The following is a 16,481-nucleotide window of genomic DNA, read 5'->3' as shown; positions in this document are numbered from 1 at the left end:
TCCCAAACTAGCAGATTCTGGACAGTCTTGTCTCGGAAGCACACTGATCACATCCACATGCACAATTTTGCACTTTTGCGAAGCCCTCTGTGGTACCTTCACCACGTGTTGGGTAAGCATCAACAGACTGTAAATGTCTTGACAGCAGATGTAGATCTCACATTCCTGTGGTCTCCCCTTCTGCCTCCTAGCAAACCCCAGGGCAGGAGCTGGCTGTTGCCGAACAGAGAGGCAGAGCCATAGTCAAGAGTCACCTCTACTGTGCCCTTACCAGACAGGATGCTACAGAGCGGTAGAAAGGTTTCCCTGTGAACATTTATGCTTTGCATCTCTTGGTCTGCATTTCTTGAATCTATTGACTTCTGAAGTTAAAGATAATTGCACATGTTACCAAGGATGTTATTTATTTATTTATTTAATTTCACTTTTTAAATATTTTATTTATTTGAGAGAGAGGGAGGGAGAGAGAGAGCACACACATGGGGGTGGGCAGAGGGAAAGAGAGAAGCAGACTCCCCCCACTGAGCCGGTCGCCTGATGCAAGTCTCAATCCCAGGACCCTGAGATCTGGACCTGAGCCAAAGGCAGATGCTTAACCGACTGAGTCACCCAGGTGCCCCTATTTATTTATTTTAAATATTTATTTATTTATTTTAGAGGGGGACGGGAAGGGGGATGGAGAGTCCCAAGCAGACTCCACACTGAGCATTGAGCCCGATACAGGGCTGGATCCCAGGACCCCCCCCAGACCATAGCCCTGGCTGAAACCAAGAGTCAGATGCTCAACTAATTATACCACCCAGGCACCCCTAGAACACCTATAATTCTACCCCCTTATTATCCCTTTTCATAAAACACGTAAAGTAAAATAGGAATAGAAAAGATTCTCTCGCTAACCCAGAGTTAAATCCTGTGAGTTAATGTTAGGCACAAACCACGTTAGACTTTTGTTTCTATGTGTATATTAAATGTAATATCTTTCCATATTTTTCTGTATCTATTGTCCATCTGTCTATCTATCACTGTTTATCATCTTGATAGAAAGAGAAGCTTATATTCCTGTACTCTCAGCAGTTCTCGTGTCCAGAACCCAAGGAGTTTCTACCATGCTCTCCCTTTTGTATCTGCTCTCAAAAAACACATCCCTGGTCATTAGGGGAATGAGAAGGCAACCATGAGCTACCACCTCATTCTTATTAGGATGGCTATTATAAACCACGAGTGTTGCGTGGGGATATGAAGAATGGAATCCTTGTACACTGCTGGCGGGAATGTAGAACAGAGCAGTCCCTGTGGAAAGTGGTACGATGGCTCTTCAGTAAATGAAACAGGGTGACATGTGATCCAGCAAGTCCACTTCTGGGTAAATACCTCAAAGAGGTGCAAACAGGAACTTGGACAAATATTCATACCCTCCTGTTCACAGTGGCGTTATTACAGTAGTCAAAAGACGGCAGCGACCTAAGGACCAGTAAATGGATAAACTAAGTATGGTACGTACGTATGACAGAATATCCTTCAGCCTTTGAGAGAGAGGACCTTTGGACACATGTTACAACACGAATGAGCCTTGAAGACAGTGCTGAGTGAAGGAAGCCAGTGGCAAAGGACAAATATCACATGATCCCTCTTGGACGAGGTTCCTAGAGTAGTCAAGTTCAGCAACGAAAGTAGAATGGTGGTTGCCAAGGTCTGGGGGGTGGAGTGGGGGATGGGGAGTTAGTATTTAATGACTATAGAATTTCAGATGGGAAGATGGAAAGGTCCCAGTGACGGCTGGACAACGATGGAGTCCTTAACGCCAGAGCCCCGTGCACTTAAAAAATGGTCAAAACAGTCGATTTCCTGTTATGTACATTCTACCCCCCAACACACACACAAAATAGCTTTGTGAAGGAGTCCAGGGCGGCGTTCTGTCCCACGACGACGTGTACTCTTCTAGTAATAAAGCCTACTGAATTTGAGTCTTCAGAAGGTTCCAGGCACCAAATCAATGATTCTATTTTCTTCTCTCAGTCACTCTGAGGTCGGTACTACTTCTGTCTTCATTGTTCAGAGCAGAAAACAGGGGCGGGAAGAGGTTCTGGTGACTTTCCCACATTTTCTGTCTGAGGAGGAACCGTCAGGACTGGAAGTCACGGTGGTTGGCTTCAGAGCCCAACAACCTTCAGCCCTCATGCTGTATCCTCTTTCTTGGGAAAGACAAAACCAGTGACCGGGCAGGCGGCCACTGTTGGGAAGGGGCTGAGTGCAGGTTCTGCCCAAGTGAGCACCGGCGGAGCCTTGCATTCCCCGGATGTGGATCAGTGCCAGGCGTTCTGACCAATTCTGCGTTCCCAGGCCCTTCGAAGGGAGTTTTTCAGCAACGATGACAGAGGTTCCCTGTACTTTGCAGAGCACGCTACCCCACTGCAGCTGCCGTCCCTTCTCCCCGCCACGGCCCACACCCCTTCTCTCAGAATCCGCTGCCTTTTTGACATGAAAAATGTACTATAATGAGTCTACTGGCTAATTAATTAAAAGGGAAGAAAATCCCAATCTTCAAATATGAAATGATTAATTACATAAGCATTCACGCCTCTGCACACCCAGAACAGCACGTCTTTAATGTAAAACTTTTTCAGCACATTATTTCCTGCCAACGTGGATGTTTTCTGCCCCTGCAAGGCCGACTTCTCATATACGCTGGTCCATTTCACAGCCAATGGCCCCAAATGATGTTTATCCTGCTCATTAGGAGCCTGTGTCAATTAAGCAGGCCTGGCTGAGCTGCCTGTCCAGGCCTGCCCCTTGTGGGCTGGCCTGTCTGTGTTCTCTGCAGCCCCAGCCTGCTGCGACACCCCCATGTCCCTCCCCACCACTTAGGGGCCCCGGTGCTGTCCACAAGACCAGGACAGAGCTCTGACATCAGAGAGCATCCTCGTGGAATGCTTGTCCTTCATGGCTTTTTAAAAAGCGTGTTGTAGGGGCACCTGGGTGGCTCAGTTGGTTCAGCTCCTGCCTTGGCTCAGGTCCTGATCCCAGGGTTCTGGGATGGAGTCCCCACATGGGGCTCTCTGCTGCTTCCTCTCTCTCTGCCCCTCCCCCACTTGTGCTCCGTTTCTCTCATGCTCTCAAATAAAATCTCAAAAAAATAAAATAAAAGTATGTTGTCTGGCACATGGACTCAAAAACTTCCAAGATGCTGTACCCTGCACTGTTTAGTTTTTTTAAATAACGTTTATATGTACTAATTGTTTCATGGGTACAGGTCTGTGATTCATCAGTCTTAACACAATTCACAGCACTCACCAGAGCACATACCCTCCCCACTGTCCATCTCCCAGCCACCCCATCTCTCCCAACCCCTTCCACACCAGCAACCAACCCTCAGTATATTTCCTGAGATTAAGAGTCTCTTATGGTTTGTCTCCCTCTCTGGTTTCATCTTGTTTCATTTTTCCCTCCCTTCCCCTATGATCCTCTGTTTTGTTTCTCAAATTCCTCATATCAGTGAGATCATATGATACTTGTCTTTCTCTGATTGACTTATTTTTCTAGCATAATACCCTCTAGTTCCATCCATATCATTGCAAATGGCAAGATTTCATTTTTGATGGCTGCATAATATTCTGTGTGTGTGTGTGTGTGTGTGTGTGTGTACACATACCACATCTTTTTTTTAAATTTCTTTTCAGTGTTCCAGAATTCATTATTCATACACCACACCTAGTACTCCGTGCAATACGTGCCCTCCATAATACCCACCACCAGGCTCACCAAGCCTCCCACCCCCCTCCCCTCCAAAACCCTCAGTTTGTTTCTCAGAGTCCACAGTCTCTCATGGTTCATCTCCCCCTCCGATTTCCCCCAAATCACTTCTCCTCTCCATCTCCCCATGTCCTCCATGTTATTCCTTATGCTCCACGAGTAAGTGAGACCATATAATAATTGACTCTCTCTGCTTGACTTATTTCACTCACTCAGCATAATCTCTTCCAGTCCCGTCCATGTTGATATGAAAGTTGGGTATTCATCCTTTCTGATGGAGGCATAATACTCCACTGTATATATGGACCATATCTTCTTTATCCATTCGTCCGTTGAAGGACATCTTGGTTCTTTCCACAGTTTGGTGACTGTGGCCATTGCTGCTATGAACATTGGGGTACAGATGGCCCTTCTTTTCACTACATCTGTATCTTTGGTGTAAATACCCAGTAGTGCAATTGCAGGGTCACAGGGTAGCTCTATTTTTAACTTCTTAAGGAATCTCCACACTGTTTTCCAAAGTGGCTGCACCAACTTGCATTCCCACCAACAGTGTAACAGGGTTCCCCTTTCTCCACATCCTCTCCAACACTTGTTGTTTACTGTCTTGTTGATTTTGGCCATTCTAACTGGTGTAAGGTGGTATCTCAATCCCTGATGACTGGTGATGATGGACATTTTTTCATGTGTCTGTTAGCCATTTGTATGTCTTCTTTGGAGAAGTGTCTGCTCATGTCTTCTGCCCATTTTTTGACATGATTATTTCTTTTGTGTGTGTTGAGTTTGAGGAGTTCTTTATGGATCTTGGATATCAGCCCTTTGTCTATAGTGTCATTTGCAAATATCTTCTCTCATCCTGTGGGTTGCCTCTTTGTTTTGTTGACTGTTTCCTTTCCTGTGCAGAAGCTTTTGATCTTGAAGAAGTCCCAAAAGTTCATTTTTGCTTTTGTTTCCTTTGCCTTTGGAGACATGTCTTGAAAGAAGTTCCTGTGGCCGAAGTCGAAGAGATTACTGCCTATGTTCTCCTCTAGGATTCTGATGGATTTCTGCCTCACATTAAGGTCTTTTACCCCTTTCGAGTTTATCTTTGTGTATGGTGTAATGGACATCTAGGCTCCTTCCTTAGTTTGGCTATTGTGGACATTGTTGTTAATTTTTCTGTTTTTCATCAGAAGAACCTCATCCCTCTCTTCCTCCCCTGCTTCCCAGCCGGGGCCCTGCTTCAGAAGCCTTTGTTCTCCTTCTTGTGCCTACTCTGCCTGAATTTTGCCCCTTGCAGGAAGTGGGGTCAGGAGTTCCAGGCCTGCAGGGGTTGCTGGGGTCTTGTGTCTGGTTGCGCAGCAGGAAGGCCTTTGTACTGCCTCTTCCCTGATTCCTGTTGACGATGGGCAGAGGCTGCTTGTCCTCAGGAGACTCATCGGGGCCCAAGGCCACCCAGATCCGCTGACGTGAGCTGGGTGCTGAACAATCAGTAGCACATGACACGTTTCTCAGAGGAATTAGCTGCCACTTCATAAGCAGGAATGTCACTGTGCATTGAATGATCGCATGGAGTGGTTGTCTCAATCGGGGTGGGAAACCTCACCTGTCATTAGCAAGAGAACTTGTTTATGCTTCTGGCTGTAAAAATCATAACCTGACAGGAGAAGCCTACAGAGGCAAAGCTCTACATGCCTCAGAGATGGAGAGATTAATGGAGGGCACATGCTGAGAATGAAACTTCCATTTTCCAGAAGCATAAAATGGTATTTTTTCCCCATAGATATTGTGAAAAAGAGAAGCTATTATGGTTCAACATTTAGACAAGCATTAAAGCACTTTTGATACAAATTGAAATTATTATTATTATTTATTTTTACTCCAGGGGCCTGAATTCATTAGCAAATGAGTTGAATTTTCTACTTCCAGGATTTGGGCACACAGGAAGTTTGATCTAGTGTCTCCTTTCTCTTTCCCACTTTGATCCCCTGAAATCTGTGCTGTCCAGTACCTTAGTCATCAGCTGTAGGGGGCTATCCAAAGAAAAATTAAAATACTGTAAAATTACTATTTAAATCCTTCAAATGTGCCAGCCACATTTCAAGCGCTCAACAGCCACGTGTGGTTGGCATAGACATAGAACATTACCATCCTATTTTTTTTGGTTTTTTTTTTTAAGTTTAAAAATGTCCTATTTTTTTTAAGTTTATTTATTTCTTTAAGTAATTTCTAGACCCAACATGGGGCTTGAACTCACAACCTTGAGATCAAGAGTCCTGTGCTTTACTGACTCAGACATCCAAGCACCCCCAGAATAGTCTATGGTGTTGCTAGTCTATCTTTATTATCAAAGTTAACTGTGTTTTGAGGTAGTATTTGTTTATTTTTAAAGATTTTATTTCTTTATTTGAGAGTGAGAGTTGGGGGAAGGGTGGAGGGAGAGGGAGAAAAAATCTGAAGAAGACTCCCTGCTGAGCGCAGAGCCTGATTCAGGGCTCCATCTCCCGACCCTGACATCATGACCTGGGCCAAAACCAAGTCGGCCACTCAACTGGCTAAGCTACCGAGGCGCCCCTGGGGTAGTATTTATTAAACAGCATTTTTGGATCCTATATGTAATTTAGATAACAAGTCACTGAAACACTTAATAGTTTCTCTCCCTAAATCTCTTCTCGCCTGGACCTCACCATGCACAAAGAACCCCCTGCCTCTATGCCTCAGCTACATGGCCACACAAAGTCGCTTCTTTTTTTTTTTTTTTTAAAGATTTTATTTATTTATTTGACAGACAGAGATCACAAGTAGGCAGAGAGGCAGGCAGAGAGAGAGAGAGAAGGAATCAGACTACCTGAGGCGCTTAGAGCCTGACTCGGGGCTCAATCCCAGGACCCTGGGATCATGACCTGAGCCGAAGGCAGACGCCTTAACCCACTGAGCCACCCAGGCGCCCCCATGAAGTTGCTTCTTATGTGGTTCTTAGAAATGAAAAATTCTCCAGGATTTTCTAAATCATAGGCCTGCAGGCCCAGGAGAGGGTATAAATGTTTAATTAGCAGCAAACTCAGCCAATGACCTCATTGTGTCAGGCCCACTGCTGCTTCCCCCCTTCCAACTGCCTTAGAAGCCACCTCAGATCCTAACTGGCCTAACTCCACCCATTTCCTCCAGGGAGCATCCTCTTATCAGAGTGACAGTGTCAGTGTGGCAAAAATGTCACCTGAGGTCATAAGGACAAAACTCCCTTGTGCCCACAAGGTGCTGGTCAATGGCTGTGGGCGTCCAGTGGCGGGCAGCTCAGGTTACACGTGGCTTTCTCAAGGGAATTTAATGGAAGGTGATTTCTTTGCTACAATATTTGCAATCAGTGTAAAAGTAGGTTTGGTCTTTTTTGCTTTGTTTTTAATTCTGAAGCACAAAATCCTTACCGAGAGCAGTTATTCTTGCTTCATTTAACTTAGAATCCTACCGTGCTGCTCGCCCCGAAGCTTGCAGGATAAATGGCACTTTTACAACCTGCCGGAAATTAAGTGCCATTTGACGGGTAGCTTTACAGCTCTCTTGGAAAAGTGTGTGTTCACCGCTCTCTGTTCTTGAATTTGATCAGCCCCTAGCCCTCCCAGAATTTGCAGGAAGTCAAGCCGCTGGCTGGTTAGCATTCCTGTGGTTAAACCTCATTCTGGACACTGACTGTTGTTGGCTGGACAGGCGTTCCGATGCAAAGGCAGGGACCTCATGAGGCCGTCCCCGGGAGGGAATGATTCAGAGGCCCATGGCACCCAAACGGCCTTGTAGACCTTCTCCAGGACCGGCCTTGGGATTGCTGCTCCCCTTTAGCCATTTCTGGGCTGGGGAGTCTTCCCTGGACCTGTTCGTGTTGTGGGTAAAGCCTGAAAGGCCCTCCTGTGGTTGGAAGGCCCTCTGCAGATGCTCTCAGCAGCCTATTGAAAAGCAGTAATACTCCATTGTTGCTGAAAGAATCCTTGCAATTAGAAGAGGCAGAGGAGAAATTATTACATTATTACAGAGTTAAGTTATTAGATCCGTTCCGTGGAACGTTCTTTAAAAACCAAGCTCATTTTCCGAGAGAAAATTTAATGCAATCGCTCTCTCTTTTAAAGCACCTGACGCCACCAGGCTGCCTCTAGCAGCAAGCTGGCGACCGAAAACAAGGGGTTGTTGCTGTGATGAGAACATGGCTGGGGGTGGGTGCCAGGCAGGACAATGCCAAGAAGCCAAAAACAATGAGAGGGGAAAAAAATGAAGTGAGAGTCCCCCCAGATGGTAAACACAGTGTCAGGGCTCAACAAACACATACACAGGCCCCACCCACAGTGCGGAATGTGGGGGGTGTGGGGGGTGTTGGGGTGGCAGCCACCATGTCAGTCTAGAGATGAACAGAAATTGCTGGTGGTCTGAGAAGACTGGGCACTAACCGGGGTTGTTATCGCTGTGGTACGTCTGGGAACCCCCCGTTTGTTGGATGTCTGCTCTGGCCAAGGCTGGGGGATGGGTGGGTCAGAACAAAGGGTTCATAGGGTTCATAGGATCTGGCAAAAGCCATCCTGTCTGCCCACTTGTTGCAATTATTAGCAACAGTAACAGCAACTACAGTTTCCTGAGTGTGTATTATGTTCTAGGCACTTAGTCTTCACAAAGCAGATATTATGCCCATTTTATAGATAAAGAAACTGAGGGACAGTGACGTTAAGTGAAACATCCTGCGGCAGGTGCATAAACCACTAACTAAAACCGCTGAGTTCACAAGGTCCTCATTGCACATGGTGGAACAAGGAAGGTGATTTTTATGATTTGGGAGCAGTTGTTATGTTATGAGCTTTTTGAACGACGTACCATGTTCGACTGTTACCTATGTTATTCGTATTACTAAATCATTTATTTTGACTGAGTAAAAGGAATTGGTTTAGAGAGACACTTAATGTAATCTATTCCTCAGATTCGTGGAGATTTTTGTAACGCTCTCAATGTTTCTTTTTAGTGGGTGTGGGAGAGCTGGGGACAGGAAGGAAGGTAGGGTGTTAAAAGGCAAACATAGAAAAGATTCCTCATAAAAAAAGAAAACACGTCTAGAAATGATTGCCCCATAAACAAAACATGAGTGCACACAGCAATTTCATGTTCTCATTCCACCCACTCGGTTGTACTTAATGATTCAAGAACAGAACTGCCTGGGCAGATTTTCAGGCTCTGCGTTCCTGACATCTGTGCTGAAACAAGGCTGTGTGTGTGTGTGTGTGTGTGTGTGTGTGTGTGTGTGTGTTCACAGAGCGCATGCTTCTGTTGGGCGGGCAGAAAGTACGGATACCTTGATTTGAATTTTACCTTTACCATGATTTAAATGAAAATAGATGCAGGTATTTTCCCATATGCAGCCATGGGCTGCTAGGGTAAGTGCCAGGGAAGAGGACAGGGTAGCCTTGGAGTCTGGGGGTTGAATGAGATGTGATGATCATGCAAGAACGTGCTAAAAAAAAGAAAAAAAGTCTCCTCCACCTCTCTTCACTGTTAGAAAGCCAGGCCTCAACAGAAGTCTCTTGCTGGAAATCTTTGGGTTGTTGGGATCGGTGCTTTAGCAAAGTCTCCTCCTGGGTCCGAGTCAGGGGAGGGCGGGGTAGTGGCTGGGGTTTCAAGCCCAGGGCAAATGGTGCTTGATTTGGGCTTCCCGAGTTCCTCAGTTATGGGTTTGGGGAATGTCATACTCTTGCCAGTCCCCTTTCTTTCAAGGGGGAGATTTGTCTTCCATTAGACACTTTTCCTAGATTTATAACTTCTTCCAACCCTTTTCTTCCATGGCCTTGCTTCCCAGACTTCCATGGTGATTGTTGGAAGCACGACCGTTTCTTGGAAGAAGACCTCCAAGCTGGCCTCCTTGTCTCTCCACCCCAGGTTGGCCATCTAGAACCACCAGGCAGGCTGTGCCCAAGTACTAGTGAACACAGACTGGTACCTTTGCTAACTGATCACACAGTCCTGTGGTTTAAACCCTTCATTTCACCTCTGAGACTCAAGAGTAGAGAAGTCACTTTCCCAAAGGAACTGAATTTGTCAGTAGGGAGGGCTGGGATCCACACCCAGGCTGGTCTGATGTTCTAGCCAAGTACCTGCCACTCCCTTCCAGAAGGTGATGGGAAGTTAGACCTATGATTTTGTGTTTCTGTGTAACAGAGATTCTAGAAATGCCAGATCTCCACTGTTTAAGAGTCTGACATGGAAGGAGAGGCAGGTGACATTATGGATTTGGTATTTGAAAATGATGTGATTTTTTTACTTTCATGCTGATGCTAAAAGATTGGCTATTGTTTTAGTAGGATACTTGTCTCTTAGGCCTTCAAGCTTTCAAGATAGAGTCCACATCCTTGGGGGCTGTTTTCATACTGGGTTCTACCTGACAGCTCTGGTCTGTTGTCCCATGGTCTTAACTAATATTTACCACTCTTGGGGAAAGGAGAAAGGAAGACGGAAAAGCAAAAGGGAGGCAAGTGTATGGTTTGAAGAAATGGAAAGATTTTTAGGTTACAAGTTTTATTGTAACTAGCTAACTTTATACAAACACAAAATCCAGTGGACTTAAAATTCTAATGCTTTATGTCACGCTAAATTAATTTTTGGTTCATGTCAGTGACTAGATCCAGTTTTATAGTTTTTGCTCAATATTATTTTCCATATAGACATCCATATATTTACATATTTTCTTCTAATTCTTTTCAGCACATATAATCTAATTTTTTCCGTTCTTTTTTTCAATTTATTTATTTATTTATTTGAGCATGAGAGAGAGCCAGGGGCAGGGGCAAAGGCAGAGGGAGAGAGAGAATCTTAAGCAGGCTCCGTGCCCAGTGTGGAACCTGACATGAGGCTCGATCTCACAACCCTAAGATCATAACCTGAGCCAAAATTAAGAGTCAGATGCCTAACCGACTGAGCCAACCAGGTGCCTCTAATCTTATTTAATTCTTGCCATCACCCTGTTAAGTTGAAGTTTTTATTTTGTGGCCCAGAGAGGACAAGGAACTAGCCTAAGGTCACAAGTCTCATGCAGAGCTAGGATCTGGACATATTAACTTTGAATGGCTATGGAGTACTCCATGTTTTGATATTGGTTAGAGTCACAAAGATTTTTCTGAAGACAAAATGTTCTCCTACCTGAAAAGGAAATGATCTATCAACATTAGCCTCCCTTTTTTTTTTTTTTAAGATTTTATTTATTTATTTGACACACAGAAAGAGAAATCAAAAGTAGGCCTAGAGAGAGGGGGAAGCAGGCTTTCTGCTGAGCAACGAACCCAATGTGGGACTCGATCCCAGGACCCCGAGACCATGACCTGAGCTGAAGGCAGAGGCTTAACCCACTGAGCCACCCAGGTGCCCAACATTAGCCTTCTTGAGACCCAGGGTTTTCATCTCTTTTTTTACCTTGATTACCAGTTTCCATGACCATCAGAGTGCTCTTGTAAATAACTACCCAGGGTGGTCACTTGTTTCTCACAGCAATGTGTGGAAATGATGTTTGTCCTTTTGTTCATTCGTCCGTCATTAATTCTTTCACTCATTTCCTCATTTCTCCAATAGCCCCGTGAAGAATAACCACCACAGTGTTAACCCGAATGGGCAGAAAGGTCCTCAAGTAACCCCCTCCTGTGGCTTAATACTTGGAGACCATCACTCACTAGCCTCTTCACACCTTTGCAAGGGCTGATTAAAGAATATTCTAAATTAATTGGAAGTTTGGGGTACGACTGCACGGAAACATTTTAAAATTCTAATTTTGAGGCACCTGGGTGGCTCAGTCACTTAAGTGTCTGCCTTCAGCGTAAGTCATGATCTCAGCGTCCTAGAATCGAGTGCCACATTGGGTTCCCTGCTCATCGGGGGTTCCGCTTCTCCTTCTCCCTCTGAGTGCTCTCTCTCTCTCTCTCTAATAAATAAATCTTTAAAAAAAATTTAATATTTATGACTTTTGGGGGCTTCATATTATTTGTCTATGTCTATATGGACTTCAACAGGTCCATGCATGCTCATTGTAAAATATTACAACACTGCAGACATGCATGAGCCAGAGAGTGAGACTCTCCAGTAGTTAGGAACGACCCTCCGACCCACGCTGGAGAAGACGAATCCTCCCATTGCATGGACAGGACCAACATCACGTTCATCCATGCTAAATGTGTATAGAGGATGTGAATGGAAAGTTGCAGGAGTCTTGTTTTGGATTTCAACTTTTTTCCTATGCATAATTAAGTGTATTTAAAATGCTTTAAAATAAATTATGAGTCACACCTCAGCCTTTCTTCACCAGTGAGATGAAACGGAATGTGTCAAAATTGAGTTAAATCCATAATCTCTGTGGATGTGCTTTTGACTTGCACATAAGGAAAAGCAGGCAGGCAGAAGTGAGGCGGCTTCAGGCGCCATATTGACATTCACCACCGAGAAGGTCAGAGCAGGGAGTTGATGTCAGTGTGGTCAGCCTGTCCTACAATAAAGCTGTCCCAGCACCTGCAAGCCTCAGCTGCCATTTCCCTTCCTTCGTGTGAGGAATGTGCCATCCTGACCCTCGACTCCTGTGAAAAAACACCACGCCTTAACAAAGCTTTAATTGTTTTTCAATAATATCGATACAAGCTAGATTTCAGGTTTCAAAGACAAAGTCGCACACCAGATAGGGCTTTATTGGACACAAAGCCTAAGAGATGACAGCTGAGATTTCTAGTCTGCTCCATGATAATAACCAAATAATTGCATGACGGGTGTCATCATTCTGAAAAATCATAACATGTGTGTAGCTCTCCATTTTATTTTCCAATATTTTACCAGGGGTGGGGGAGGGGGTGCTTGTCTTCAGGGCTATCACTAGCAGTTTTAAATGCTGGGAAAATGTTTCTTCTCTGCCTTCCTTTTTGCCAAAGAGAGGATAGAGAAAAGCCACAATAAAAAACACATGACGCTATTATAGTCCACTTTCTACCAGGCAAACTACCTTAGAATGGGCAAAATCCACAAGCACAAACATGTTTCCCCAGGGGAGAAACGTTCTCTAGTTTGCAGATTTGGCAGCAAAGGAAGAAACAGTAAAGTGGGGGAAAGCAGGGCTTCCTGGAGGCCTGTATTGTGGAGACACCCTCCCGATGGTAAAGCAGCCAGAACGAATGCTCATTACTTGAATTTCTGCTTCCCACCGGCAACACCAAAGCCAGGTGACATACGAGCCCTTCTGAACACAGGGAAGGATGGAAGAAATCAGGGAGAGGAGCCCACAATGACCTCAACGACTGCAATGCCTACATGCTTTAACTCGGCCAGACCCACCGCACGTCAATTTTTAAAAAGCCAATTCTCGGAAAATTGGAGAATTAAAAAAAATTAAGAACTATTTCACATAGAGGCAGTTCCTATTTATATTCAGTACAAAGCAATTTAAAATTTATATTGGTCTTCCATCCACTCCAGAGTGCTCTCAGATTGCCGCCTGCCAGACCCCATTAGCACATGGTCCTCCCAAATGGAGACATGGCCCTGCAGTCTGATTCACCCAGAGCCAGACCAGCGTTTGCGCTCACTCGCAATCACTTGGCAATTGACAAGATTCTCTGCCCCGGGAACTGTGGTCACTTCCCCTCCGAAGAGGACAGGGAACAACCTGAAGGGATCATGATATAAAGAAAGATCATGCTTTGATGCTGGGTGGGATATGCAAATAAGAATGAGAATAGCTGGTTCAGGGCTGTCAGAGCGCTGGGTTTTATTTGAGAAATGAGACAAAATCTTCCTATGATCAGCCACTCCATGTGACATCCCAACCCACACTCTGCTACTGACATTTTACCTCCCACTGAACAGCCCGGCTGTTGTAACATTTTCAGGATTCTTAATTTATGTCTTGCAGGATCTAAAATCAGATGGCAGGAACTTTAGGAAAATAACCAATGTTGACAGGCACCTTTATACTTCAAGAAGCTGGTACACCTCAGTGCTGCTAAAAGTTGGGGAATGTTCTCTGCTTTCGTTTTCCAATATATGTCCAGAAGACAGTAGAAGGGAAGCGAAGAGCTGTCCTAAATCATTTAATTCCTCTTTTCAATCTAAACTCTATGAAAACCCTTTCCTTTCACCTAGTATCTGTTAGCAAGCTTATATCCCTTTCTTGGTATGAGTGATTCCAGCATTTTAAAATTAATTAAACTGTTAATTGATTGATTGCTGAACTTAAATTAATCAAGAAAAGACTTCTACATATCATCAAGAGCTATGGAAAAGTGAAATGACGGGGCACCTGGGTGGCTCAGTGGGTTAAGCCTCTGCCTTAGGCTCAGGTCATGATCCCAGGGTCCTGGGACCAACCCCCACATTGGGCTCTCTGCTCGGCAGGGAGCCTGCTTCCCTCCCACCCCCGCCTGCCTCTCTGCCTACTTGTGATCTCTGTCTGTCAAATAAATAAATAAAATCTTAAAAAAAAAAAAGAAAAAAAGGTAAAGTGACTAAAAGGTAAGATCAGCAAGTTAACATTTATGTAAGCTTTATAAATTACTGAACTGTTGATTCTCAGAGCACTAGGGAGGGAAAGATGATGATGATGATTCCTACTTTACAGAAGAGGCAAATGAAGCTCCGAATATGGAAATGACAAGTTGCAGATCGCTCAGCCTTGAAGAAACTGCAACTCAAACCCATATTGTATCTTTTTTTCTATTATAGGGCAATGTTGCTTTGTAAAAGCAGCGACTTTGGCTGGGCTGATCATACGCCTGAAACCTTTGCTCCTCCGAGTAGTGGCAATGCTGAACACTGGGGCTCTTGGGCTTACACCTGGCAAAGTCAGGATGATGGTGTGGACCCTAGATCTGGAACATTCTGCCTTCAGCCTCTTCAGAATGAATTTATGTCTATTTCTCTATAATGTAGTGCTAAAGAGTACAGATTTTGAGCCAGATGACTAGCTCTGCTGCTAGGAGCTGACCTGGGCAAGGGACTTTTCTAGGCCTTTGATGAAGGTAATGAAGATAAAGATAATAAAGATGAAGATAGTGATAACACTTGCCCCATAGGCTTGTTGTAAAGATTAAATGAGTTTATTTGTGGGAAATACTATGTAAAAGTTAGTATCATCTATTGGTTTTCCACCTGCTTTCATAAATTCATCATAATATGCTTGTGAAAACCTCTAGTTTGATGATAAAGCTAAGAAAAGTTGTGCTCCATCCCTGGAGGTAGGAAACTGGTTTACTCCTTTCATACAGTACCTTGCACATAATAGAGGTACTGTACTTAAAAAAAAAGGTACTTAAAAACCACCTTCATTATTATTTTTTATTTGCGTATAGTTGACACACAATATTATATTAGTTTCAGGTGCGCAACATCACAATTGAAGAAGTTAGTATATTATGCTATGTTTACTGCAAGTGTAGCTGTCTGTTCCAAAAGATCACTATTGTAATATCATTGCTATATTACTTATGCTGTGCCTTTTATTCCTGTGACTTACGCATTCTGTAACTGGAATGCGTTACTATAACTGTAACTTCCACTCCTCTTTACCTATTTAGCCCACCCCCCCACCCCCCACCTCTTCTCTCTGGCAACCACCAGTTTGTTCTCTGTCTTTATAGGTCTGATTCTGCTTTTTGTTTGTTTATTCAATTTTTAAGATTTTATTTATTTAATTTTTTAAAAGATTTTATTCATTTGTTTGAGAGAGAGAGAGAGAGAAACAGAGAGAAAGAGCATGAGCAGGGGAAGCAGGCAGGCAGAGGGAGAAGCAGACTCCCTGCTGAGGAGGGAGCCAGATGTGGGGCTTGATCCCAGGACCCTGAGATGTGGGGCTTGATCCCAGGACCCTGAGATCATGACCTGAGCTGAAGGCAGACGCTTAACCAACTGAGCCACACGGGAACCCTCAATTTTTTTAGATACCACTTATGAATGAAATCGTGTGGTATTTGTCTCTCTCAGTCTGATTCATTTCACTTAGCATAATACCTTCTGGGTCCATCCATGAGGTCACAAATAGCAAGATCTCATTCTTTTTTATGGTTCTGTAATATTCCATTATATCTGTTTATCTACACACACACATACACACCACCATCTTCCTTATTTGTCTATTGATGGACACTTAGGTTGCTTCCATATCTTGCATATTGTAAATAATGCTGCAGTAAACAGGGGTGCACACATATCTTTATGAAATAGTGTTTTTGTTTTCTTTGGGTAATACTAATGGAATTATTGGTTCATGTGATATTTATAATTTTTAAAAGATTTTATTTATTTGCAAGAGAGAGAGAGAGAGTGCGAGAGCAAGCGAGCACAAAACCCAAGAAGTTATCTTTTTTCCTGGGGTGAAACCGCTAACAACCCTCTGTACTAAAAAGCTCTCATTAGCAGTTCTTCTGATTTGCTCCCCCACTCCCAGGTTGATGGAGAAGCCTGGCCAACGGGTCCATACTCCGACTGAGTGAGAGCGAGGCGCTTCACCAGGAGACCTACGGAGGGGAGAAAAGAAACCAGACTCTCTGCAAGTTTGCTAAATGAAGAGAAGCCTTCCACCCAAGGCCCAACTGGGTGACCCCTCAACTCTAGCCCTCTACGCCCCTCCTCAGACCTCCGCCTCAGGCCCCGCCCAAGGCCCCGCCCCAGGTCCGCCCCACTTGGTCCTGACAAGTCCTTTCGCCTCTGGCCTGATTCGCAGGGAGCTTGCGCATTTCTTGCGGCGTCTCGGCTTGCCCAAATTAAAA

This window comes from Lontra canadensis, unplaced genomic scaffold (assembly GCF_010015895.1).
Source record: "Lontra canadensis isolate GAN:19392208 unplaced genomic scaffold, GSC_riverotter_1.0 scaffold78, whole genome shotgun sequence".
NCBI lineage: Eukaryota > Metazoa > Chordata > Mammalia > Carnivora > Mustelidae > Lontra > Lontra canadensis.
This window is presented reverse-complemented; position numbering follows the sequence as displayed.